Source organism: Pseudophryne corroboree, chromosome 1 (assembly GCF_028390025.1).
Source record: "Pseudophryne corroboree isolate aPseCor3 chromosome 1, aPseCor3.hap2, whole genome shotgun sequence".
Classification (NCBI taxonomy): domain Eukaryota; kingdom Metazoa; phylum Chordata; class Amphibia; order Anura; family Myobatrachidae; genus Pseudophryne; species Pseudophryne corroboree.
Window position 1 is genome coordinate 62464960 of NC_086444.1, and position 26518 is coordinate 62491477.

Consider the following 26518-nt stretch of genomic DNA (forward strand, 5'->3'; position numbering starts at 1 on the left):
CTGCACTGATACCATGGGCATTATTATGTGTATAAACGGCATTGATACTGTGAGCATTATTATGTGTATAAACGGCATTGATACTGTGAGCATTATTATGTGTATAAACGGCATTGATACTGTGAGCATTATTATGTGTATAAACGGCATTGATACTGTGAGCATTATTATGTGTATAAACGGCATTGATACTGTGAGCATTATTATGTGTATAAACGGCATTGATACTGTGAGCATTATTATGTGTATAAACGGCATTGATACTGTGAGCATTATTATGTGTATAAGCTGCACTGATATTGTCGATATTATGTGTACAAGGGGCACTGTTACCGTGGGCATTGTTTATAAGGGGCAGTATTGTGTGTTATAATGTGAGTAAGGAGCACTGCTCTGTACTGTAATATGAAATAGGGGAACTCTGTGCAGTGTAATGAAGTTAATGTGCTACTATGCTGCGTAATTTAAATGGGGGGTAATATTGTGGGACCATGCTGCCCCTTCCTTGTAATTCCACACACCTTTTTAGCACCGCGGGCATATGGCGTGCACTGTTTCTTTAAGCAGTACACAAATTGAGTTTGTTAGGGCACAATTTTTTTAGTTTGCTTGGGGGTGCTGGGGTAAATGAGTTTCACCACTTCTCCAGGACCACTTTAAGCCCTGCCCCACAGTGATGGAAACGGAGGGGCTGTGAGGCTCCACCCATTTCTCGGTGGATTTGCTCCATTTTTGGCACATTTGCATACGCAGAGCTCTGCTTCAATCATCTATGTTGGGAGGTATGGATGAAATATCAAGCCTGTAACATGGCAGTTAGGAGCTGATTAGTTGGTACTTTATCATTTCAGTTTTGGATCTGGATTAATATTTAGCATTTTGTTTTTGTTCTGGCTTTGCGAAACCACCCTCAAATGTTTTGAGGTATTTGAGGTATTTGTTTTGAGGTATTTTCTTTTTTTTTTAAATGCACAAAACAGCTAAAATCATATCATTTGAGCCTGCCTTTGTTCCTACAGTATTATTTACATCAAAAACATTAATTCCTGGTCATTTCCAGGCAATTTTGACCACCTCACGATATTGTTCACCAATGTTGGCCAAAGGCTTGCTGGCTAAACAAGAAACAGAGCAGCCACACAAACACACAGCAGTTATTTCTGTTTAAAAATGTCTAATGTATTAGATCAATAACCAATACAAATGTCTATGCAAAAAGACAGTCCCCAATGCTCCCAACATCATATTGTGAATAGAAAAGTGGTGCAAGATTAAATTGTCCTTGGGCCCTCCCATCCTTATGTTCTACAGTATATTAAAAAGGACATGCACTTCTGCGACAGGGACTGCCACTTTTGTGGCTGAAGTGCTTGGTTTGTTTGGGCTCCCACAAATGAAATTTTTGGCAGGACTACCTCCAATCATTAATGATGAGGTTGATGATGATAGTGGTGCATTTGGAGATTGCATGTGCTGGTCCAAACTGCTGTAGCTGATACTGGAATGCTTGTTATTATTTTACAAATTATTATAATCTTGTAAAATACATTTAATAAACTTGTTGCAAATTACGTAACGTTCAGGAGGCGTCTAAATGATTAGCGTCCCTACCTCTACTAACTTTGGCATCACAAATGGAACAGATGCTTTAGGATTTGGGTAAAACTAATTCCCCACCTGAAAGGCGGTTTTGCTGGTCTTATGCCAAGGCATGACAATGGCTTTCTTTTTACTGCCAAGAACTGATGCCACAGGTCGCCGACTTACACAAATAACATCCTCATCTGTCAGTATTTATGCCCCCAGTAGGAATGCCCCATTAGTGGGAATGCCCTCAGTAGTTAGCCCCCAGTAGGTATGCCCCCTTAGTAGGTATGCCCTTCAGTAGTTATGCTCCCTCAGTAGTTATGCCCCCTCAGTATTTATGCCCCCGTAGGTATGCCCTTCAATAGTTATGCTCCCACAGTAGTTGTGCCCCATCGGTAGTTATGCCCCCAGTAGGAATGCCCCCTTAGTGGGAATGCCCTCAGTAGTTAGCCCCCAGTAGGAATGCCCCCTTAGTAGGTATGCCCTCAGTAGTTATGCTCCCCCAGTAGTTATGCCCCCTTAGTAGCTATGCCCCCACAATAGTTAGGCCCCAGTAGGTATGTCCCCTCAGTAGTTATGTCCCCTCAGTAGCCATGCCCCATCAGTAGTTATGCCCCCAGTACAGTGGCGTAACTACTGCCCCCGCAGTCCTCGCGGTGGCTTGGGGGCGAGGGGCTGCGGGGGCGCCACTGACTTTGCACAGATTGACATGCGGACGAGCGTCCGCATGTCAATCTGTGGTCTCTTCCCTCCGCTGCTGAGCTGCCCTGTAAGGAGGGACACGGAGCGCACATCACGCGCCCCCCTGTGTCCGTCCTGGCTCTCCCCCGGCCGGTCTAATAAAGGAAGTGCCGTTCGTGAGCTCTGATTGGCTCACGAACCGGCACTTCCTTTATTAGACCGGCCGGGGGAGAGCCAGGACGGACACAGGGGGGCGTGTGATGTGCGCTCCGTGTCCCTCCAACACAAGGGAGGGGGGAAAGCAGGCTCTGGGGGGATATATACCTGGCACTGAGGGGGCATATACCGTGCACTGGGGGGGCATATACCGGGCACTGGGGGCATATACCTGGCACTGGGGGGGGAAGCAGGCACTATGGGGGAATATCTGGCACTGGGGGGGGGATATACCTGGCACTGGGGGCATATACCTGGCACTGTGGGGGAAGATCTGGCACTGGGGGCATATACCTGGTACTGGGGGCATATACCTGGCACTGTGGGGGAAGATCTGGCACTGGAGGCATATGCCTGGCACTGGGGGGGAATATCTGGCACTGGGGGCATATACCTGGCACTGGGGGGAATATCTGGCACTGTGGGGGAAGATCTGGCACTGGGGGCATATACCTGGCACTGTGGGGGAATATCTGGCACTGGGGGCATATACCTGGCACTGTGGGGGAATATCTGGCACTGGGGGCATATACCTGGCACTGTGGGGGAATATTTGGCACTGGGGGGAGCAGGCACTGAGGGGGCATATGTGGCACTGTGGGGGAATATCTGGCACTGGGGGCATATACCTGGCACTGTGGGGGAATATCTGGCACTGGGGGCATATGTGGCACTGGGAGCACGGCCCTAGCAACAAGCACTACCCCCTAGCAATGAGCATGACACCCAGTGCATGAAACCCCTGGCAACGAGCATGACACCCTGAGCATGAAAACCCCTGGCACCGTGCATGGAACCAAGAGCATGAAACCCCTGGCAACGAGCAGGTAATTTAAAAGTAATTGGAAGCCTTACTGTAGAACTTAATGTGTAATGGGCATTACGGTGTGTGGTATACTATATCACGGGCATTGTGTGGTATGTGGTATAATGTCTCAGGGTCACTGCAGTGTTTGGCATAATGTATCACGGACATTGCGGTGTGTGTCATAATGTGTCAGGCATTACGGTGTGTTGTATACTATATCACGGGCATTGTGGTATGTGGTATAATGTCTCAGGATCATTGTGGTGTGTGTCATACTGTGTCACAGACATTGTATGTGCTATAATGTATCAGGGGCATTGCAGTGTGTAGCATAATGTATAACGGGCTTTGCGATTCCTGTCATAATGTGTCACAGGCATTACGGTGTGTGGCATAATGTGTCACAGGCATTACGGTGTGTGGCATAATGTGTCGGGGGCATTACAGTGTGTGCATATTGTGTCATGTGCATTATTGTGTGTGGCATAATGGCTAAGGCCATTGCAGTATGTGGCATAATGTATACTGGGCATTACTATAAGGAGGAAAAATTAGAAATAATGTAAGGGGCATGAATCAGGATTATTTTTCTTTCCTGTGGTGGCCAATGTCTGGGCGTGCAGGTTGCAAAACTGGGGTATAAGGTAGTCTTTTCCTGCAATGCCACGCCCCTTTATGCGAAGCCACGCCCATTTCGACAAAGCCACACCCCCTTTTTGGCGGCGCGCGCCTATTTGTCCCTTTACTAGTGCCAATTATGGGGGGTATGGGGGGGGGGCGCCAAAGGATTTTTTGGCTTGGGGGAGAAAAATTTCTAGTTACGCCACTGCCCCAGTAGGAATGCCCCCTTAGTAGGTATGCCCTTAGTAGTTAGCCCCCAGTAGGTATGCCCCCTTAGTAGGTATGCCCTTCAGTAGTTATACTCCCTCAGTAGTTATGCCCCCTCAGTAGTTATGTCCCCTTAGTAGGTATGCCCCCTCAGTAGTTAGCCCCCAGTAGGTATGCCCCCTTAGCAGGTATGCCCCTCAGTAGTTATGCTCCCTCAGTAGTTATGCCCCCTTAGTAGGTATGCCCCCTCAGTAGTTAGCCCCCAGTAGTTATGCCCCCTTAGTAGGTATGTGCTCATTAGTTAGCCCCCAGTAGGTATGCCCCCTTAGTAGGTATGTGCTCAGTAGTTAGCCCCCAGAAGATATGCCCCATTAGTAGGTATGCGCTGCTTACACACACAAAAACAAACAAAAACACAATACTCACCAAGCCCTTCACCTGCCTCCAACCGCTGCCATCCTTCCTTGCCGCCCGCTCCTCGGAACTATGGGAGAGACGTCATGAAGTCACAGGGAGTGACTGCAGGAAGGGTAATCGAGGCTTGCTGAGGTGGGACGGTGGCGGTAGACTGCGTTCCACCTTCAAATAGAACTGACGGAACACAGTTCCAGCACATTCTGGCCCACTTTAAGCCCTGGACGCAGCCAAGCCTAAAAAGAGCACTACTATTTATTTAAATGGCTCTCGAGCACCCACTGTTCTAGAGCCCAGGGCTTGTGCTCCACTTGCCCCACACTTGTTACGCCACTGTGGGCAGTGCAGTGACAGTGACAGCTATCACATTACTTCCAACACCTTCACAGAAGCTGTCCCAGCATAAGGAATTTATGTTTAATCCTCCCCGTAACTAAATTATTTTTGCCACAATAAGGGCCAAAAGAAATGATACTATTCGGGGCTCCACTACCATTGCTAATAAAAATGCCCCAAAATATTACTGCAGCGCTACCATCTATGACCTAATAACACTCCTGTGCAAATGTAAGAATTGCAAAGAGATAATTTTATAGCAGTTATTTAACAGAGAAATCTGCCTGCATAGCTTGAAAGGCGATTTAACGATATCCTCCCACCTTCACCACACAACTAGCACCATCCGTCTTGTAAAAGACCTGGGCCCAGATGTGAGAAGAAAAGAACAGACTCACATATATCGTTAACAGCTGACAAATTGTTATTTACAGGAGTAGTAAATATCACTGCAAATTTGGAAGCCTCCAGTGCATGCAAGACTTTGTGTTTCATGTTATGCCTATATGCAAAAAAAATACTTTCTTGGTAGAAATATTAAAATAATACTTAACAGTAGGAGCGAATGCATTTATAGGGGGAATAGGCGTTTATCTAGGGTGCGCCAACAGATGCTTCTGATAATGCTTATGTCCAGTTTTTAAAAGAACAATGAATTTACTAGCAATACACATCTAGTAAAAGCACCACCCTTTTAATTATTGGGCATTAACATGATCAGAACCGCAGGGTTTTACAACTTGATGCTCTGTAAATAAACCCCATTTTCTGCTTTGAACTTTAATGGAGAAGGAAGGGTTTGGATGGTGACCCATGGCTTGGCACACTCACTTCATAGTATGGTCAATCATCCTCTAGCACAAACTGTGCATGTGCCCTGGGTGACGGTGGGAGGGGGTGTCAGCTCTGGATCTAGAGTTCTAGCTGCCTTAGGGTGAGCAGGGAGGGTGGGCGTAGCAGCACTCAGTTATCATCTCTCAGTGATGGTGCTCTGCAGGAATAAGCAGCCCAGCCCTTTTTCTCTCCTGTTTCCACTTGGCCCCTCCTCCTCTTCACTGACAGCAGCAGCCTTGGAGGGACTTGTCTGACAGGCAGCTGCTTGATGCTTCCTGATCACAGTGGTTGCAGTAGGAGAGGAACCAATGACCCCAGTACAGGGGTGCAGGCCACACCAGGAGACCACATCCGAGGGGGTGACACCAAACTGGTGGAAACCGGAAGCGGGTGCTGCATGATAACATCACAGTGCAGCTCCTGGTCACTGAGGAGGACCTGGCACTGCAGCACACAGCCTGCATAGTGGTCCCAGTACCCAGGTACTAAAGAGTTGCCAGATGTCTCCTCATGTTAGAGACACTCTGCTCTGCCTCTGACACTGGAACACCTTAGCCGCTGAGCACTAGGAACCAGCAGCTTTCCATGTAGGCTTAGCCTCCAACATGCATCTTCTGCACATGTGTGGATCCACCACACCCTACTTCTTCCTATCCGGTGTCCTTAGAAATCAAACATGCCCTGGAGTATCCCCAAGTGTGGGTGCCCTATGTGCTTAAGCCAGCGTACAGGGGCCCTCATTCCGAGTTGTTCGCTCGCTAGCTACTTTTAGCAAAAATGCAAACACAAAGCCGCCGCCCTCTGGGAGTGTATTTTAGCATAGCAGAATTGCTAACGAAGGCCCTCATTCCGAGTTGTTCGCTCGGAGATTTTCATCGCATCGCAGTGAGAATTCTCTTAGTGCGCATGCGCAATGTTCGCACTGCGACTGCGCCAAGTAACTTTACTATGAAGAAAGTAAGTTTACTCACGGCTTTTTCATCGCTCCGACGTTCGCATTGTGATTGACAGGAAATGGGTGTTACTGGGCGGATGCACGGCGTTTTAGGGGCGTGTGGCTGAAAACGCTACCGTTTCCGGGAAAAACGCAGGAGTGGCCGGGGAAACGGTGGGTGTGCCTGGGCGAACGCTGGGTGTGTTTATGACGTCAGCCAGGAACGAAAAGCACTGAACTGATCGCACAGGCAGAGTAAGTCTGAAGCTACTCAAAAACTGCTAACTCGTTTGTGATAGCAATATTGCGAATACATCGGTCGCACATTTAAGAAGCTAAGATTCACTCCCAGTAGGCGGCGGCTTAGCGTGTGTAACTCTGCTACATTCGCCTTGCGAGCGAACAACTCGGAATGAGGGCCCAAAGATTAGCAATTGCTAACGAAAGATTAGCAATTCTGCTAATATTAGCAGAATTGCTAACGAAAGCAATTTCCTTGCAGTTTCTGAGTAGCTCCAGACCTACTCCTAGATTGCGATCACCTCAGTCCGTTTAGCTCCTGGTTTGACATCACAAACACGCCCAACGTCCAAACAGCCACTCCTCCGTTTCTCCAGACACTCCTGCGTTTTTACCTGGCACGCCTGCGTTTTTTAGCACACTCCCTGAAAACGGGCAGTTTCCGCCCAGAAACTCCCACTTTGTCAATCAGCAGAGCGATTGAAAAGCTTCGTTCGCCTGTGAGTAAAATAGCATAGTTTTGTGAAAATGTGCTTAGCGCGTGCGCACTGAAATGCATACGCATGTGCAGAACTGCCGGATTTTAGCCTATTATCAATTCTGCTAAAATTAGCAGCGAGCGAACAACTCGGAATGAGGGCCAGTGTGCACATAGGATGGTGCGCCACAGAGCCCAGTATTCTCTGACTGCAACTGGGATATATCTGCTTCCTGTATCTGCTGCTTTACTATTAACCATTTGTTAGTGTACCTGCTTCCTGCTTCTGCCTGGTTAACAAACCACTTCCCTCATAACTGGATGTCACTTGCCATGCGGACTAACCCCCGTTTGCACACCGCAGGCACCTACCGTACCACCATGTGTCTGCCAATAACTCACAGTGTCACAGACATGGCGCAGTGACACTGTCAGTGATGGGCAGTGAAAACTGGAGTTAACTTGAAGAGCCGCACAGCACAGCTTCATATACGGGGGGAGGGCAATTTGTGAGCAGGTTTAAAAAGATAGAAGGGTTAATTTTATTGGTGGGGATCCTGAGAAATTGCTTGCGCTGAGCCCCCACAGACCTTTATCCCGCCCTGCATGCTGCTTCTGAATGGAAGTCATTAGTACATATAGAACATATTTAAATGACATATACAGTACATTGTTCAATTTATGTGCAGTACATCATAATTATAATGTACTTCTTAAACTTTTACTTTGAATTCTATTGTTTTCTTACCAAATGCTCACTGTAGTGAGCAGACTACATGCGTGCAAGTGGACATTTATCACCCTATATACTGTTCATTCTGCAGCCCATAGGCTACATTGGCTAACCCCGGTGGTGTGTCTATTATGGGTGCAAGATGTGCAGTGCACACGGGCCCTTGAGTCCAGGGGGGCCAACATCGCACACCCTGCACCCATTTCTTGAATAACTACCCCTCCGGAGTACCGCACCGGCAGCAGCAGCGCTGCACTGCATTTTGCACATCTGCAGTAGGAAAATCACCAGGGAAATGACCACTGTGCTATTTCCCTGGAGACCTGCGCATGCACGCTATAATCTGGTAAAGTGATGGGGTCTCCTGGTGACCCTAGTGCTCAGAGAGTACTGGGCTGCCAGCTAGAGAAGAGGGGGCTCGGATGGAGAGTGCACACGAGCCCTCTCCTCTACTAATGCACCCCTGGCTAACCCGATCTAAGATGATGTTAGCTACAAAGGCCAAATCAGAATGGTTGGTAAATCTCTGCTGCGGTACGCCCTACATTCTAGGGATGCTTAAATTAGGTGGGTATCCCCCAAGAACTGACTTTTGCAGGGGATTTCAGTGGCGCATGCAGGGTGGGTTTCCGAGCACCCAGAAACCCCCCTCCGCCAAAAAAATTAAAAAAGTATTTTTGTTTTTTTCCTTTTTTTGCTGCATGAGTATTATTAATGGCTGTCTAGTGTCCTCTACAACCTGCTGTCTTCCTGGTGGCACGTGTAAGTGCTTAATAAAAGTTTACTTTATTTTTTATATACGTGTACTGTATGTATATATATATATGTATGCATGTTTAATATGCTATGTATATGTGTATATGTATGTAAACATATCTCCTATATATTAGCCCAGTTCTGTGACTTTGTGCCTCATTTGCTAATGCTGGGCGGAGTCACAACACTGGGCGGAGTTAGTCAAATGAGTCACAGATCTGGGCAAATCTGTAGGAGACTAGGACCAGAAGCAGATGGTATGGGCATGGCACAGGCAGGGGTGCATACCTCCCAGCTTTCTTCAGGCAGTGAAAGGGGGCGTGGCCAACGAACAGGGGGCGTGGCTTCGCGGGAGGACCCCATTTTTGTCAGTGAGTGGGCATGCCCAGCGCTCTGTGAGCTGCTGGCATGCCCCCAGGGGCGGATTATGAGTCCGGGGGGCCCAGTGCACTTGAGACAGGGTGGCCCTATCTCATTGCTGTGCCTGCTGCGAGTTCTGGGCGTGGCCTAATCGCGGCCCACGTGGCCACGCCCCCTTATGCAAATTCCGGAAATAGTTTTTTTTAATGGGATTTTGTCCCCTCAGCTAGGGGTAAATCCAGAGGGGGGTGGTCGCTCCCCCCTACACACCCGCACAGGCAGAAGAAAGCAGGGAGGCTGCTGCCTCCCTACAACACCACAGACCTGCCAACACGCAGCAGCGTGTGCTGACTGTAGCACAATGCTGTTGCTGGCAGGAAGGGGGAGCTTCAGAGCTGGGACAGAGCTACTCCAGCCGGGGGGCCCCCTGAAACTGTGGGGCCCAGGGTACGTACCCCCTGCCCCCCCTTTAATCCGGCTCTGCTGCCGGGCCCCCCTTTAATCCGTACCTCCTGATGCCCCCTCTCCTCCTGCCTCTACTAAATAGATGCTGTGCGCATGCGCACAGCGTCTATTCACCGCTGCTCTGCTAAGCAGAACAGCGAGTACAGGAGCTTCCCAACTGCCCACTCCCCCACCGCGGGACACTGCGGCCCGCGGGTGGGACAGCGGGACAGACCCCAAAAAATGGGACTGTCCCGCGAAAATCGGGATAGTTGGGAGGTATGGGGGTGTGTGAGGGGGTATGCCGTACAGACAGACGGGCACCGGCCCACTGTGTGCTTGACCCCCCACATCAGCATACTCAGCAGGGGCTCTCAGCGCAGGGGAGCGTCACTTTCTGGCACACTCCACGCTTCATAGCTGCAGTTTTGTGGGGCACCTGCCGCTGTGCAGGTTCCGTACTGCCTCTGTTATCTCCAGCCCCGGCAAACCCACCGCTAGCTGCAGCGCTGCCGCCCGCAGTGAGGTGCGCCCAGCTCCTTCTCACACTTTAGCCGGCGGGCAGCACTGCAGAAGTCTGCACTGCTTGCAGGCTCCGACCCCCTCCTCACTCCAGCCACAGCATCTCCTGGGGGCTAACCAGTCACTCCCGGTCTCCCCTTACCACAGTGCCCGGCAGCCGCAAGGTCCACGCCGCGTGCATGCTATAACCCCCTCCTCCCTCCTGCTGCAGCGTCTCCTGGGGACTAGCCAGTCACTCCCAGTCTCCCCTTACCACAGTGCCCGGCAGCCACGCGAGGTCCGCGCTGTGTGACTGAGGAGTGGGGGGGAGGGATGCGGGCGGGCAGAGGAAGCAGGACTCCAGCCTGAGAGAGTCAGCCATGCCAAGTCTCCAGCAGCAGCAGATCCCAACAGGTTGGAGTGGAACAGTAGCAGCCAACAGCAGTGACTCCGGTAAGACACATCTGTCTGTCACTAATACCAATCTCTCCCGTGTCCTGTGTTCTGTCATGTCCCTGTCACCCCTGCCCTTGCCCTGTCACCCTTATCTTGTCCCTGTCACCCTTATCCTGGCCCTGTCACCCCTATCCTGGCCCTGTCACCCCTGTGCTTGCCCTGTTAACCCTATCCTGGCCCTGTCACCCCTGTCCTGGTCCTGCCGCCCCTACACTGGCCCTGTCACCCCTATCCTGTCCCTGTCATTTCTGTCCTGGCCCCGTCACCCCTGTCCTGGCCCTGTTACTGCATACCCTTAAACTTCCTTTTTGGCAGGTACAGTACCCACGGTGCCTCCAGACCCCTCCCCAATGCACCACACCTCCGCACTTTCCCCTACACCACATGCGGCACCCCACACCTCCCCCACACGCTGTGCCTCCAGACCCCGTACACTACCCGCGGCTCCCACTCCCCCGCCCCTCCACCACCCACAGCACCTCCAGACCCCCTCCATCATCCACCCCCCATATATGTCTCCCCCCACACCTGCCTCCCCTCCACCCGCAGCATCTGCAGACACCCTCCTCCATCCGCGGTCCCCCCTCACACACCCCTCCCCCACCCAAACACGGCACCCCCGCACCCGCCCCATCACCACCTGCAGCACCTCCGGACCCCCTTCCCCATCCACCGCACCACCCACACCTGCCCTTCCCCCACCCGCAGCGCCTCCGGACCACCTACCCCACCCTCGGCACCACCACCCCTTCCCATCCCACAGCACCTCCGGAACCCTTCACCCATCCACAACATCCCCGCACCTGCCCCTCCCCCACCCGTGGCACCCCTGCCCCTCCCCCACCTGCAGTGCCTCCGGACCCCTCCCCCATCAGCAGCCCCCAATCCTCGGCCCCTCCCCCACCCACAGCACCTCCCGACCCTTCCCCATCCAGGCCCCCCCGCATCCACCCCCCCCCCAACCCGCAGCATCTACCGACACCCTCCCCCATCCGCAGTCCCCCCCGCACCCGCTACATTCCGTACATCGTGCCCAGCAGGTGCTGTTCATGCCGTCGCAAGGGGCTGCGCCTCCTTCACCATCGCACGCTCTTTCATTGTGCAATATTTAACCACTAACAAAGGAATGCAGGTGATACTCCATATAATACAAATATTGAACCCCAGAAAAACATGCAAGGGTTAAGGGGGCGTAGCCCCTTGCGACGGTGTGAAGAGCGCCCGTAGGGCGCGATGAAGCACCTAGTGTATATATATATATATAGGTGTATATACTGACAATGCTAAATTCCTTTGTCGTATAACCAACCCTTTATGAAGTCTAAGAACACTGTACGCTGTTTACTTAAGAAGTATCGTATGGGTACGCTAGTTGCGTAACGATCGCTCAGCCGTAGGCGAGACGCTCAAGCGTCACGTTAGCTCACGGCCCAGAGATCACAGGACAGAATGATTCGCTATGGCGTAGCGGTTCGCTCGAGACCACGAGGAGATCACCAGCGGCGCAGACGCTCACAACGCTATACTTTTATGTCTAAACCTTATACCAATGAAATACACAGAATACCTTAATGTGAATACAGGGTGTAAGTGCAACCTTGTGTAACCTGACTAACTACAAAGCTGCTTGAGCGTCACCGACGCTCAAGTGAACACATTACACTATAGGAAATACACAGATACTGGTTTAGGGTCCAAAGCCTATTAACTGTATTATATCTAATATACTTGTAAAAGAGAATCACAGTACAAATGATACACTACAATATAACAGAGACTACCTAACCAGATAACTACACAAGAAATACAATACAATACAATTACTATTTATGGGAAAATGGAAGGGGAAGAGAAGAAGAGAGAGAGAGAGAGAAATGGCTCATGATAACATTAAATAAGAGACAACATGGTTGCAGATAAAACTACACATGTGAGAGACAATCGCTGCGCAGTTAGTCAATGCTGAATACAGCATGGGATGGAAGCTAGACTCCATTTTGAGAAAACTCCCATAATTCCAAAGACTGCACCACATGCCTGAAAGGGGGAGGGGAAGACATCCAGCAGCAGCCATTTTAGATTTGCAGGTCCAAACACATGGCACTCTATACTAAACCACAATCACATAGCAGAAAACATAAGACTCCATTTTCTTCCAAAATGTCCAAGCCTCAAAACAATGCATATGTTCTGATTTTACAATTCCAAACCATCTAAAACACCTTTCACAATGTAATCCAACTTCCTAGAACCATCTCATAATTTCACATCCCAAACAACTTCAGTATCTCAATAACCAGAGCATATTCATCACAAGACCAGATCACAATGTAATTAACACAAACGTAACTGCATGGTGGTATTTATGATTAACAGGATATATAGTATAACTAACCAGCACAATCTATTTTAAATCTCCATAGGCAAACAAATACCACAAATACTATGCTACAGATTGTATACTGTTCCAATTCATCACGGACTTCACAGAGTATCCACAAACACCCAACAATCACACAACCAAGTTACAATATCCTATTTAAACCAGAAAGCAATCTGTCTGTTTCCTTATCTAGCCATGTGAGGTTCAATACTTAGCCTTTAGTTTGGAGGATGTCCTGGGGATTCAGCCGCCATGCTGCTGGGTGCCAGGTAGCTGTGTGTGTGTGTGTGTGTAGCTACATTACATCTGTTCTCTGAGGCCACACCTGACCACTACCTTCCTGTTTGACCAGTACCTGGGGGAGGGGTCTTTCTTTCTCCTTTGTATATGCTAATCAGGTTCAGCCCTGAAAACTTAGTAAAAGGTTGTCTTGAGCATCCATTGTTCTAACAATATGATCTTAGCTTTTATACATATAATCATATCTATCTGCTGCAATGTCCCACAACAACACAACAGGCCTCAAACTAACCCACACCTCATTCTGCTTGCTTCAATACCAAACATGATGTGTTTATCTGGTTCGGTTCGAATGATACACATCCATGACATTAATTCATTAGCCAATTCTAAATCTCCATGATGTCTGGTGCTGTTCATTATTATAACCATGTACTGTATGAAACAAGTGCCGAATCCATCTCTGTGCCATGTCCGAGCAAATGCGTGTGTTTCCATATATTGCTGTGCTCGCTGCGCATATTTGCAAGTATAGCGACTTATATGTGTGCAGTTTATATGGTCTCTCTATGTAATATTTTTGACTTTGACAGTCCACCCTTTGGCAGTCACCAATAACTGCCACTTCCTAAAACATTTCAAAAAGAGAAAAATATATGTCAGGGGTTAATACATTTCCATGGTTGGGTAAGGGAGGAGAGAGGAGAAGGTGTGAAGAGGGTATGACCTAGTGAGATAGCAGAAGCATGTGTGTATGAATCCATGTTTGGGGGGTCATGTATCATCGTGCCGTACGTGTTGTACATCAAGCTTCGAGGTATTGCGAAGTATACATTTGAATTCCTTCTTATCCCGTACTAAGGGTCTGTGGATGGGCTGTCAAACTTTACCGAGCTCATTTCGGCTGTGGTTGTAACAAAATGGGGGAGCACATTTTAGTTGATGATAGATGAATGGGGGAGGTATGTGGTTGCTGATATCTGTGCCTGTATTCCCTATCGACTATGTGTGTCATTACCTGAGGGTTGTAGAGATGAAGATAAAGAACACTTATGGAAAATGCAATGATATTCTATGTCAGGGAAATGTACATCTGTCGTTGAAGTTGTGTTCGGTATCTGTTGAGAGTCGTCTTCTTTGCGCTGTATTGCTCCTTGGGCATGAGCAAATAGCTTTGTCAGAGCCATCGGATTTACAAAAAAATGTTGGGCTAGCGTGAGTTTAAAAGTACTAGGGAAACTGGGGATCCATGGCAAAGTTCATCAAGTGTCCATTTCTCAAGTGGTCAAAACTTCATCTTTGGTGCTTGTCTGTTGTCTGTATACATCTCGTCTCGTCAGCTTCCTCGTCCAAGGGGGTCTTTGTATCTTGGAGAAAAGCAGAAAAACAGGTGAAAGAAACGGACCGTATAATCGCATTTTCATCACATCCTGGTTTCTATCATTGGGTCATATACCAAATCCAGGTTAATTACAGTTTCCTCACTCCTTAGACTCATTACCTCAGGTAGTACTTTTCCAATACAACACAACCCTTCAGAGTTTGGGGCAAGCCGATCATACGCCTTTCTCCCGCATATGAAATATGCGTCATCGGGGAGAACGTAAGGGACGGAGAAGGACATGACCATATTACAAACCTTCCAGGTGAAATCTCCTGACCCTAATTCTTCCATCTGCTTAATGCACGTATCAGTTTGTACGATATGTGCACAGTATCCTGGTGATACCTCTCCAACTCTAGTAATCCTATTTCCTAAGGTATATCGATACCGGAAAGATTTTCCTCTACTGGCTATGTGGCGTACAAGCTCTGTATCTGTAGGCATTCTATCTGCTCTGTGTGAAAAGGTCATGGTAAGGTTGCTCCATGACACTTCCCAATTTCCCGGCTTACGGGGATTGGAGATATTAAAACATAAGAGGGACCTATCCACATGGTATTGGTGGAGCTTCAAACTAGGAGGGCTGGAGATATTAAACCTCCTGTCCACCGGTCTCCCACCCTTTAGCTCAAGTACCTCCCCTACCGTTAAAGGAAATGGTACTAGCCCTGATTTACTATGACCCTGAGGTACTTGAGAGCATACCCAACAATCAGTTTTGTTTAACACATTACCCACTAAGGAGTGATGGTCACTCAATGGATGCTAGTCCATATGGATATTAAGACTGGATTGGCATTTCTTTATGCATCCATCTTCAACCATTGTCACAGAGCCTACAGATACAGTTTTTTCTTTTTGAACTAACAATCCTTCAAAGAAAATGTTTACAGATAACATGGTTGTTAGATCGTGCCCGGTACTCGCCTTTGCTTGGTGATTGGGTTGCTATTGGAAATTTACACCTCCGTCTCAGTCATCAGGACCTTTCTGGATCCTTTCTCGACCTCACTGGTACTCTCACCGAAACAGACTGCTCTGGTCAACATCATGGTTAACGGGAAAATCCATATCACAGTCTCTTGGGGCAAGTCCATCTTACAGGAGGAGAAAAGAAGAAATTTGTAAAGGGGGTATAAGAAAACAGTTTGAGGGGGAGAGAACTTGTTACGATAATAAGTTCTCTCGTCTTGTTGTTCTTCTTGTTCTGCTGTCCTCTCAAAGGTGCTGTCTCTCAGTCTTCCAAACGAACATTCTGGTGATGCAATATTCCTTCCTAACCGGCGATCTTTCTGTAAGGAGAAAAAATCTGGCATTACCATTGGTCCAACTGAGGGGTGACATACCATCTTTAAACCATGGAAACATGAGTGGGAAGAGAGAGACAACAAAAAAACAAAAGAGATAGAGAACAATTCATGTGCATATATACATTACATAACTCGACAATAACCACCAATGAGAAAAGAGAAACAAAACATTTTTAAACATTGTCAACATTAAGAAAACATTGTTAGCATTAGAAAAACATTGTCAGACTTATTAGGCTGTCATATCTATGTGTCTACTGGTCTCCTTGAGCAGTCCCTCCCCACCAGCACCTGCATTACTCCACTGTCTGTATCTGGCCAGAAATACATTGTGGCGGAGGTCATGCTGGGGTTTGGTAGACTTCTGCAAGGACCAAGTGGGTATGCAATGTGTGAATTCTTACCAATACTCGTCAGAGATGGGGATAGAGAGAGAGAGAGAAAAAAAACATTTCACTGATACATTTACAACGTTTCACCTGGTCATTCCTGTGTCTTTCAGTGAATGACCTCCCAATTTATTAACCGTTACCTCAGGCTTACCATCAGTCCTAATGATCACCTTTCCTGACTATATATTATGGGTGTGGCCCAAAATTCTTCCTATATGATCCCTGATTATAATTTGGTGTGTCATAACTTTTGCTCATTTTCATGTCTAGGGGGTCTGATTTTATGTGGGCTGTTGCAGTTACTGGCATAATGCCCTTCTCTTTTGCACAGATCACAAATCCTTAAGTTCCTCCATGTGCCAATGGCCTGGGGTTTTGGTTGATTTGATGCCTCCTCAAACGCTTGGATGCTCATCACCATCAACCGCTTTCCCTGTACCTACCTGATTCCTTGGATACCATGATTATGTCGTTGTCTAGGGGGTTGGTATGCCTTCTGTGAATCTTTGATCATACAGTTAGATCTTTCCTAGGATCTGGGTAATCAGACATGATTGATCTCAATTCTGTCCGGGACCAGGGATGGCGCATTGCACTGTCCTTGACGGGAATGGTTCCCTGATCATCAGTCTTCCCATTGGGGACTGTGATCACCCTGACAGGACTAAACTCAATCACATCACCTTGTTTTGGTCTTACAATATGGGGTACATTTGTTTGTGCGTGATATAAAACATTGTACGTACCTGTGGACACGACCTCACCTGACCCTCCGTTAGGGGGTTTGATTATTGCCTTTACCAATTTGGTCGCGTCCACCTGGATGTCTTGTAGGATGGCTTCTGGAAGAGGTGCCGACATCGTTCTGGGCTCACTTTCTTGTTGGTAATCCTGAGGGAAGTTTAACATGGGGTGCGACTTGCACAGGTTAACATTTGTAATTTTTACACTTTCATTTTCATAAACATTATTACATTTAACACTTTCATTCTTAATACAGTTACTAAGTGCATTTTTATCGTACAACATTGTGCCATTTCTCTGCAACCATAATCCTCTTCAATGCCATGTCTCTCCTCTCAAGATGAAAGTTAGATATGTAAGTTACATTTCTTTGCATTTCACTTTCCTGTTGCCATAACTGCAAACAATCATCATGTTTAACTCGTTGTTTCCAGGATTTTATGAGACTGATCCTTTGCCTTAAATTATGCAACACCTCTAAGTCAAAACTACCTATCCCGGGAAATGGTGCCTTATCCCCCGCAGTCATTCGTGTCCATTCATCACAAAAGGTCTCAGTGTGGGGACCATATTTCCCCCACATTACTAACCGAGCAGACCCTCGGGGTCTGCAAGCCTCTGGAGTCTGAATCCTGACCTCCGACCGTCTCTGTGTTGTGCACTTGGCTGCCATTGTGGACCTTTTTAACACAGAAAAACTTCCTAAAATGCACCAAACACAGAACTTCGTTGGAAATCCTTAAAGCTCTTCCACTGAACTTCTTCTGCTCCGGGTATCTCCGGTCCGCCTTCTAGCAGACACGTGTAGCCGTTGCAGGCCCTACCTCTAGAGATTTTCCTGAGAAAATTCCCTTCCTTTTTCTTTACACAAATCACGCTTGCATGTGCTCCCTACAACACGTATGAGGGCAAGATTTACGCATGGATATACGACCTCATATCACGTTGCGTTATTGGTCACACATACAACCGTGCGGTCCAATCGTACCACTTATAGACACTTGTTGCCCATAAATGGTAGGATCATTGGAGTCTCCCTACTGTGCTCCAAAACAGCCAGAGCGTAATACAACGAAAACTTTATCACACTCTGTTGCACGTTTTCACTCAGATCGTGCTCATCACGTTCCACATAGATCACAAAGTTCACAAAGCGGGATTATCACATAGATCACAAAGTCCACAAAGCGGGATTCAATACACTCATACCGTTTTCAACCCACTATCATTCTTATAGTTTTCTGATCAGAAAAATCATTTCCCGTAGTCTGATAGCTCTCCCCAGAGGCGTTACAGTAAAGTAAGGTATTTAAACTAAATTTTGGAAACTGAACAAATGTGTGCTATTGTCTTGTGGCTTCTGTATCGCCTTACTATAAGCGATATTTCACTATATAAACGCTTACCAAACACCACACAGTATCTTCTATGCTGTGTGCTTGTTTTTTCTCAGCACGTTATCAATGCAAATGGCAAACAGGAAGGTGAGATGTGAAACTTACACAGATGAAAATGCAATTCTAAATTTAATCTAATAACATACATTGATGTAAGCACACGCATATAGATATTACATATAAGTACCAATCACTATTACTTATGATTGACTATGATATAGATTAAATAAATGCATAAAAAAAAACTCATTAAATGATGATTTCTTTTTGACAGTGGATGGCTGATTGTTTCCTGAGTCAACTGAAAACCAGCCGCTCAGAAAAAAATAAATAAAAATTTGACCTTCCCAAAATGGCCGCTGCTCCTCCCCCTTCCACCTCCATGAGGGTCACACAAAATGGTGGACAGACCATGCGGCCTCTTGTCACAAAGAAAGTCATCATTCAAAACTCCTAAAGTTATTCTAGGCCTGAGTGTGTAGTTGGCACCAAATTGAAATAAAAACCAGATTTTCAAAGACAATAGCGTACTGTTCTTACCTCCGGTCCCGGATTCCCTCAGCACCCTTTACTAAGCGAAACAGACGCTTATCCAATCAGCACTGCAAGGAATATGATCCCGCCCTTTGCTGATGGATAATGTCTGCTGATATTACCTAGCAGAGATATGTGAAGGATAGGACGAGTCCCCCAATTGACAATGCTAAATTCCTTTGTCGTATAACCAACCCTTTATGAAGTCTAAGAACACTGTACGCTGTTTACTTAAGAAGTATCGTATGGGTACGCTAGTTGCGTAACGATCGCTCAGCCGTAGGCGAGACGCTCAAGCGTCACGTTCGCTCACGGCCCAGAGATCACAGGACAGAATGATTCGCTATGGCGTAGCGGTTCGCTCGAGACCACGAGGAGATCACCAGCGGCGCAGACGCTCACAACGCTATACTTTTATGTCTAAACCTTATACCAATGAAATACACAGAATACCTTAATGTGAATACAGGGTGTAAGTGCAACCTTGTGTAACCTGACTAACTACAAAGCTGCTTGAGCGTCACCGACGCTCAAGTGAACACATTACACTATAGGAAATACACAGATACTGGTTTAGGGTCCAAAGCCTATTAACTGTATTATATCTAATATACTTGTAAAAGAGAATCACAGTACAAATGATACACTACAATATAACAGAGACTACCTAACCAGATAACTACACAAGAAATACAATACAATACAATTACTATTTATGGAAAAATGGAAGGGGAAGAGAAGAAGAGAGAGAGAGAGAGAAATGGCTCATGATAACATTAAATAAGAGACAACATGGTTGCAGATAAAACTACACATGTGAGAGACAATCGCTGCGCAGTTAGTCAATGCTGAATACAGCATGGGATGGAAGCTAGACTCTATTTTGAGAAAACTCCCATAATTCCAAAGACTGCACCACATGCCTGAAAGGGGGAGGGGAAGACATCCAGCAGCAGCCATTTTAGATTTGCAGGTCCAAACACATGGCACTCTATACTAAACCACAATCACATAGCAGAAAACACAAGACTCCATTTTCTTCCAAAATGTCCAAGCCTCAAAACAATGCATATGTTCTGATTTTACAATTCCAAACCATCTAAAACACCTTTCACAATGTAATCCAACTTCCTAGAACCATCTCATAATTTCACATCCCAAACAACTTCAGTATCTCAATAACCAGAGCATATTCATCACAAGACCAGATCACAATGTAATTAACACAAACGTAACTGCATGGTGGTATTTATGATTAACAGGATATATAGTATAACTAACCAGCACAATCTATTTTAAATCTCCATAGGCAAACAAATACCACAAATACTATGCTACAGATTGTATACTGTTCCAATTCATCACGGACTTCACAGAGTATCCACAAACACCCAACAATCACACAACCAAGTTACAATATCCTATTTAAACCAGAAAGCAATCTGTCTGTTTCCTTATCTAGCCATGTGAGGTTCAATACTTAGCCTTTAGTTTGGAGGATGTCCTGGGGATTCAGCCGCCATGCTGCTGGGTGCCAGGTAGCTGTGTGTGTGTGTGTGTGTAGCTACATTACATCTGTTCTCTGAGGCCACACCTGACCACTACCTTCCTGTTTGACCAGTACCTGGGGGAGGGGTCTTTCTTTCTCCTTTGTATATGCTAATCAGGTTCAGCCCTGAAAACTTAGTAAAAGGTTGTCTTGAGCATCCATTGTTCTAACAATATGATCTTAGCTTTTATACATATAATCATATCTATCTGCTGCAATGTCCCACAACAACACAACAGGCCTCAAACTAACCCACACCTCATTCTGCTTGCTTCAATACCAAACATGATGTGTTTATCTGGTTCGGTTCGAATGATACACATCCATGACATTAATTCATTAGCCAATTCTAAATCTCCATGATGTCTGGTGCTGTTCATTATTATAACCATGTACTGTATGAAACAAGTGCCGAATCCATCTCTGTGCCATGTCCGAGCAAATGCGTGTGTTTCCATATATTGCTGTGCTCGCTGCGCATATTTGCAAGTATAGCGACTTATATGTGTGCAGTTTATATGGTCTCTCTATGTAATATTTTTGACTTTGACAATACGATATATATTTGTGTAGATATTTATATATATATATACACACACACACACACACACACACACACACACACACACACACACACACAAGTTTTACGGTCCCAGCATATACCGCGTCACCTCAGTCCCCACCCCCGTGATTGGCTTCACCCTTTTCTGGAAATCCCCCCATGCAAATCCTGCGTTTGCCACTGGATTTCCCACAAAATGGAGGTAATTCACGTTGGATCGTAAATTGCGATCCAACTGGAATTATTATGATCACCCTGCGGGCTCATGCACAGTGCCCATCCTGCGCATGCGCCCGCACTTTCTGCGGGGCGAACACAAAAAATGTGATTGCCTCTGCCTATCAATCAGGCAGAGGCGGTTGCGGGGTGGCAGTGACGGAGCGTTGCGGGGGTGGCGTGGGGCAAACGGGGGGCAGAGGCGGCCGAACTGGGGGGTGTCCGGGGCGTGATCATGGCAGCTGCGTGATGTCACACACAGCTGCCGTGATCAGGAAGATGGCATCGGGTCTCGTTCGTGCGCCGGCAGGAGGCTTCCTTAGTTCGATCGCAGTTTCTGCTTGTTCAACTGGGGGCAGCTCCGGTCAGCGTGCTGGGTGGCCTTGCATAATGATGGGCGGCCCCCAGCATGTGATCCAAAGGATAACAAATTCTGCTAATTAGCAGAATTTTCTACCCTTACTGAATTAGGCCCAATGACTTTAATAAATATGGTCCTTGATATTCTATTTCTGCAATACAGCCTTTATTTACTGTACAGGTACTAGTAATGGGCCCTACACAGGCGATATCACTTAAAGATATGAACGATCTAGTTGATTAATGAACGAGAACGCGTTCATATCGTTCAGTGTGTAGGCACCAACGATGAACGATGCGTGGCCCCGCACTCTTTCATCGTTGGTGTTGGGCCGCTTATACATGCAGGCCAATATAGACAATCTCGTCCATATTAGCATGCATTGCTATGGAGCCTGGTGACGGGGGGAGTGAAGAAACTTCACTCCCCCCGTCACGTCCCCCCCCCCCCCCCCCCCCGCCGCCGGGTCACCCGCCAGCCGTATCAGCCGTTGGGCACCCCGGTGGCACATCGCCAAATGTGTAGGGCCTATTAGGATAGCTAATGATGAACAATTTTTCATCCAGCTTTATGAAAGACTACAGCATTATGGGGAAAAGAATTGCAATAGAAAACACATGACTACTTTCCCGTTGCTTCTCATGAATATTATATAATGTGACTGCAAGTTCAACTGCTCATGTCCATTTAAACAACACAGCAAAGTGCAGAATTTGAAGCTGAGCGTTCCTTGGATTGAATAGTATTTCTCTCTGAATGAATAAGTTGATTCACTTTGATAGTAAATTGTAATGCATGAAAAGCTTGGCCCGTGCAATGTACATGAGAGAAAGGGCAACTTAAATGCAAAATATTTTCTAAAGAAATGGGATTATTCTGGCTGATTATAAGAGGATCGGACAATAGCAATACTGTATATGAAACAATGTGATACATTTACTGTATATGAGACAATGTGATACATTTACTGTATATGTTACAATGTGATACATTTACTGTATATGTGACAATGAGATACATTTACTGTATATGTGACAATGTGATACATTTACTGTATATGTGACAATGTGATACATTTACTGCATATGTGACAATGTGATACATTTACTGTAAATGAGACAATGTGATAAATGTACTGTATATGTGACAATGAGATACATTTACTGTATATATGACAATGTGATACATTTACTGTATATGTGACAATGTGATACATTTACTGTATATGTGACAATGAGATACATTTACTGTATATGTGACAATGTGATACATTTACTATATATGTGACAATGAGATACATTTACTGAATATAAGACAATGTGATACATTTACTGCATATGTGACAATGTGATACATTTACTGTATATGAGACAATGTGATACATTTACTGTATATGTGACAATGAGATACATTTACTGTATATATGACAATGTGATACATTTACTGTATATGTGACAATGAGATGCATTTACTGTATATATGACAATGTGATACATTTACTGTATATGTGACAATGTGATACATTTACTGCATATGTGACAATGTGATACATTTACTGTATATGTGACAATGTGATACATTTACTGCATATGTGACAATGTGATACATTTACTGCATATGTGACAATGTGATACATGTACTCTATATGTGACAATGTGATACAGTTACTGTATATATGACAATGTGATACATTTACTGTATATGTAACAATGTGATACATTTACTGTATATATGACAATGTGATACATTTACTGTATATGTGACAATGTGATACATTTACTGTGTATATGACAATGTGATAAATTTACTGTATATGTAACAATGTGATACATTTACTGTATATGTGACAATGTGATACATTTACTGCATATGTGACAATGTGATACATTTACTGCATATGTGACAATGTGATACATGTACTCTATATGTGACAATGTGATACATTTACTGTATATATGACAATGTGATACATTTACTGTATATGTAACAATGTGATACATTTACTGTATATATGACAATGTGATACATTTACTGTATATGTGACAATGTGATACATTTACTGTGTATATGACAATGTGATAAATTTACTGTATATGTAACAATGTGATACATTTACTGTATATGTGACAATGTGATACATTTACTGTATATGTGACAATGTGATACATTTACTGCATATGTGACAATGTGATACATGTACTCTATATGTGACAATGTGATACATTTACTGTATATATGACAATGTGATACATTTACTGTATATGTAACAATGTGATACATTTACTGTATATATGACAATGTGATACATTTACTGTATACATAACAATGTGATACATTTACTGTATATGTGACAATGTGATATATTTACTGTATATGTGACAATGAGATACATTTACTGTATACAGTATGTGACAATGTGATACATTTACTGTATATGTAACAATGAGATACATTTACTGTATATATGACAATGTGATACATTTACTGTATATGTAACAATGTGATACATTTACTGTATATGTGACAATGTGATACATTTACTGTATATGTGACAATGTGATACATTTACTGCATATGTGACAATGTGATACATGTACTCTATATGTGACAATGTGATACATTTACTGTATATATGACAATGTGATACATTTACTGTATATGTAACAATGTGATACATTTACTGTATATATGACAATGTGATACATTTACTGTATATGTGACAATGTGATATATTTACTGTATATGTGACAATGAGATACATTTACTGTTTACAGTATGTGACAATGAGATACATTTACTGTATATGTGACAATGTGATACATTTACTGCATATGTAACAATGTGATACATTTACTGTATATATGACAATGTGATACATTTACTGTATATGTGACAATGTGATACATTTACTGCATATGTGACAAAGTGATACATTTACTGTATATGTGACAATGTGATACATTTACTGTATATGTGACCATGTGATACATTTACTGTATATGTGACAAGGTGATAAATGTACTGTATATGTGACAATGAGATACATTTACTGTATACAGTATGTGACAATGTTATACATTTACTGTATATATGACAATGAGATACATTTACTGTATATGTGACAATGTTATACATTTACTGTACATGTGACAATGTGATACATTTACTATATATGTGACAATGTGATACATTTACTATATATGTGACAATGTGATACATTTACTATATATATGTGACAATGTAATACATTTACTGTATATGTGACAATGAGATATATTTACTGTATACATAACAATGTGATACATTTACTGTATATGTGACAATGTGATACATTTACTGTATATGAGACAATGTGATACATTTACTGTATATGTGACAATGTGATACATTTACTGTATATGTGACAATGTGATAAATGTACTGTATATGTGACAATGTGATACATTTACTATATATATGACAATGAGATACATTTACTGTATATGTGACAATGTGATACATTTACTATATATGTGACAATGTGTACATTTACTATATATGTGACAATGTGATACATTTACTGTACATGTGACAATGTGATACATTTACTATATATGTGACAATGTGATACATTTACTATATATATATATATATATATATATATATGTGTGACAATGTGATACATTTACTGTATATGTGACAATGAGATACATTTACTGTATACAGAACAATGTGATACATTTAATGTATATGTGACAATGTGATACATTTACTGTATATGAGACAATGTGATACATTTACTCTACATATGACAATGAGATACATTTACTGTATACATAACAATGTGATACATTTACTGTATATGTGACAATGTGATACATTCACTGTATATGTGACAATGAGATACATTTACTGTATACAGTATGTGACAATGTTATACATTTACTGTATATATGACAATGAGATACATTTACTGTATATGTGACAATGTAATACATTTACTGTATATATATGTGACAATGTGATACATTTACTGTATATGTGACAATGAGATACATTTACTGTATATGTGACAATGAGATGTATTTACTGTATACATAACAATGTGATACATTTACTGTATATGTGACAATGTGATACATTTACTGTATATGAGACAATGTGATACATTTACTGTATATGTGACAATGTGATACATTTACTGTATATGTGACAATGTGATAAATGTACTGTATATGTGACAATGTGATACATTTACTGTACATGTGACAATGAGATACATTTACTGTATACATAACAATGTGACACATTTACTGTATATGTGACAATGTGATACATTTACTGTATATGTGACAATGTGATACATTTACTGTATATGTGACAATGTGATAAATGTACTGTATATGTGACAATGTGATACATTTACTCTACATATGACAATGAGATACATTTACTGTATACATAACAATGTGATACATTTACTGTATATGTGACAATGTGATACATTTACTGTATATGTGACAATGTGATACATTTACTGTACATGTGACAATGTGATACATTTACTGTATATGTGACAATGTGATACATTTACTGCATATGTGACAATGTGATACATTTACTGTATATGTGACAATGTGATACATTTACTGTATATGAGATAATGTGATACATTTACTGTATATGTAACAATGTGATACATTTACTGTATATGTGACAAGGTGATAAATGTACTGTATATGTGACAATGAGATACATTTACTGTATACAGTATGTGACAATGTTATACATTTACTGTATATATGACAATGAGATACATTTACTGTATATGTGACAATGTAATACATTTACTGTATATATA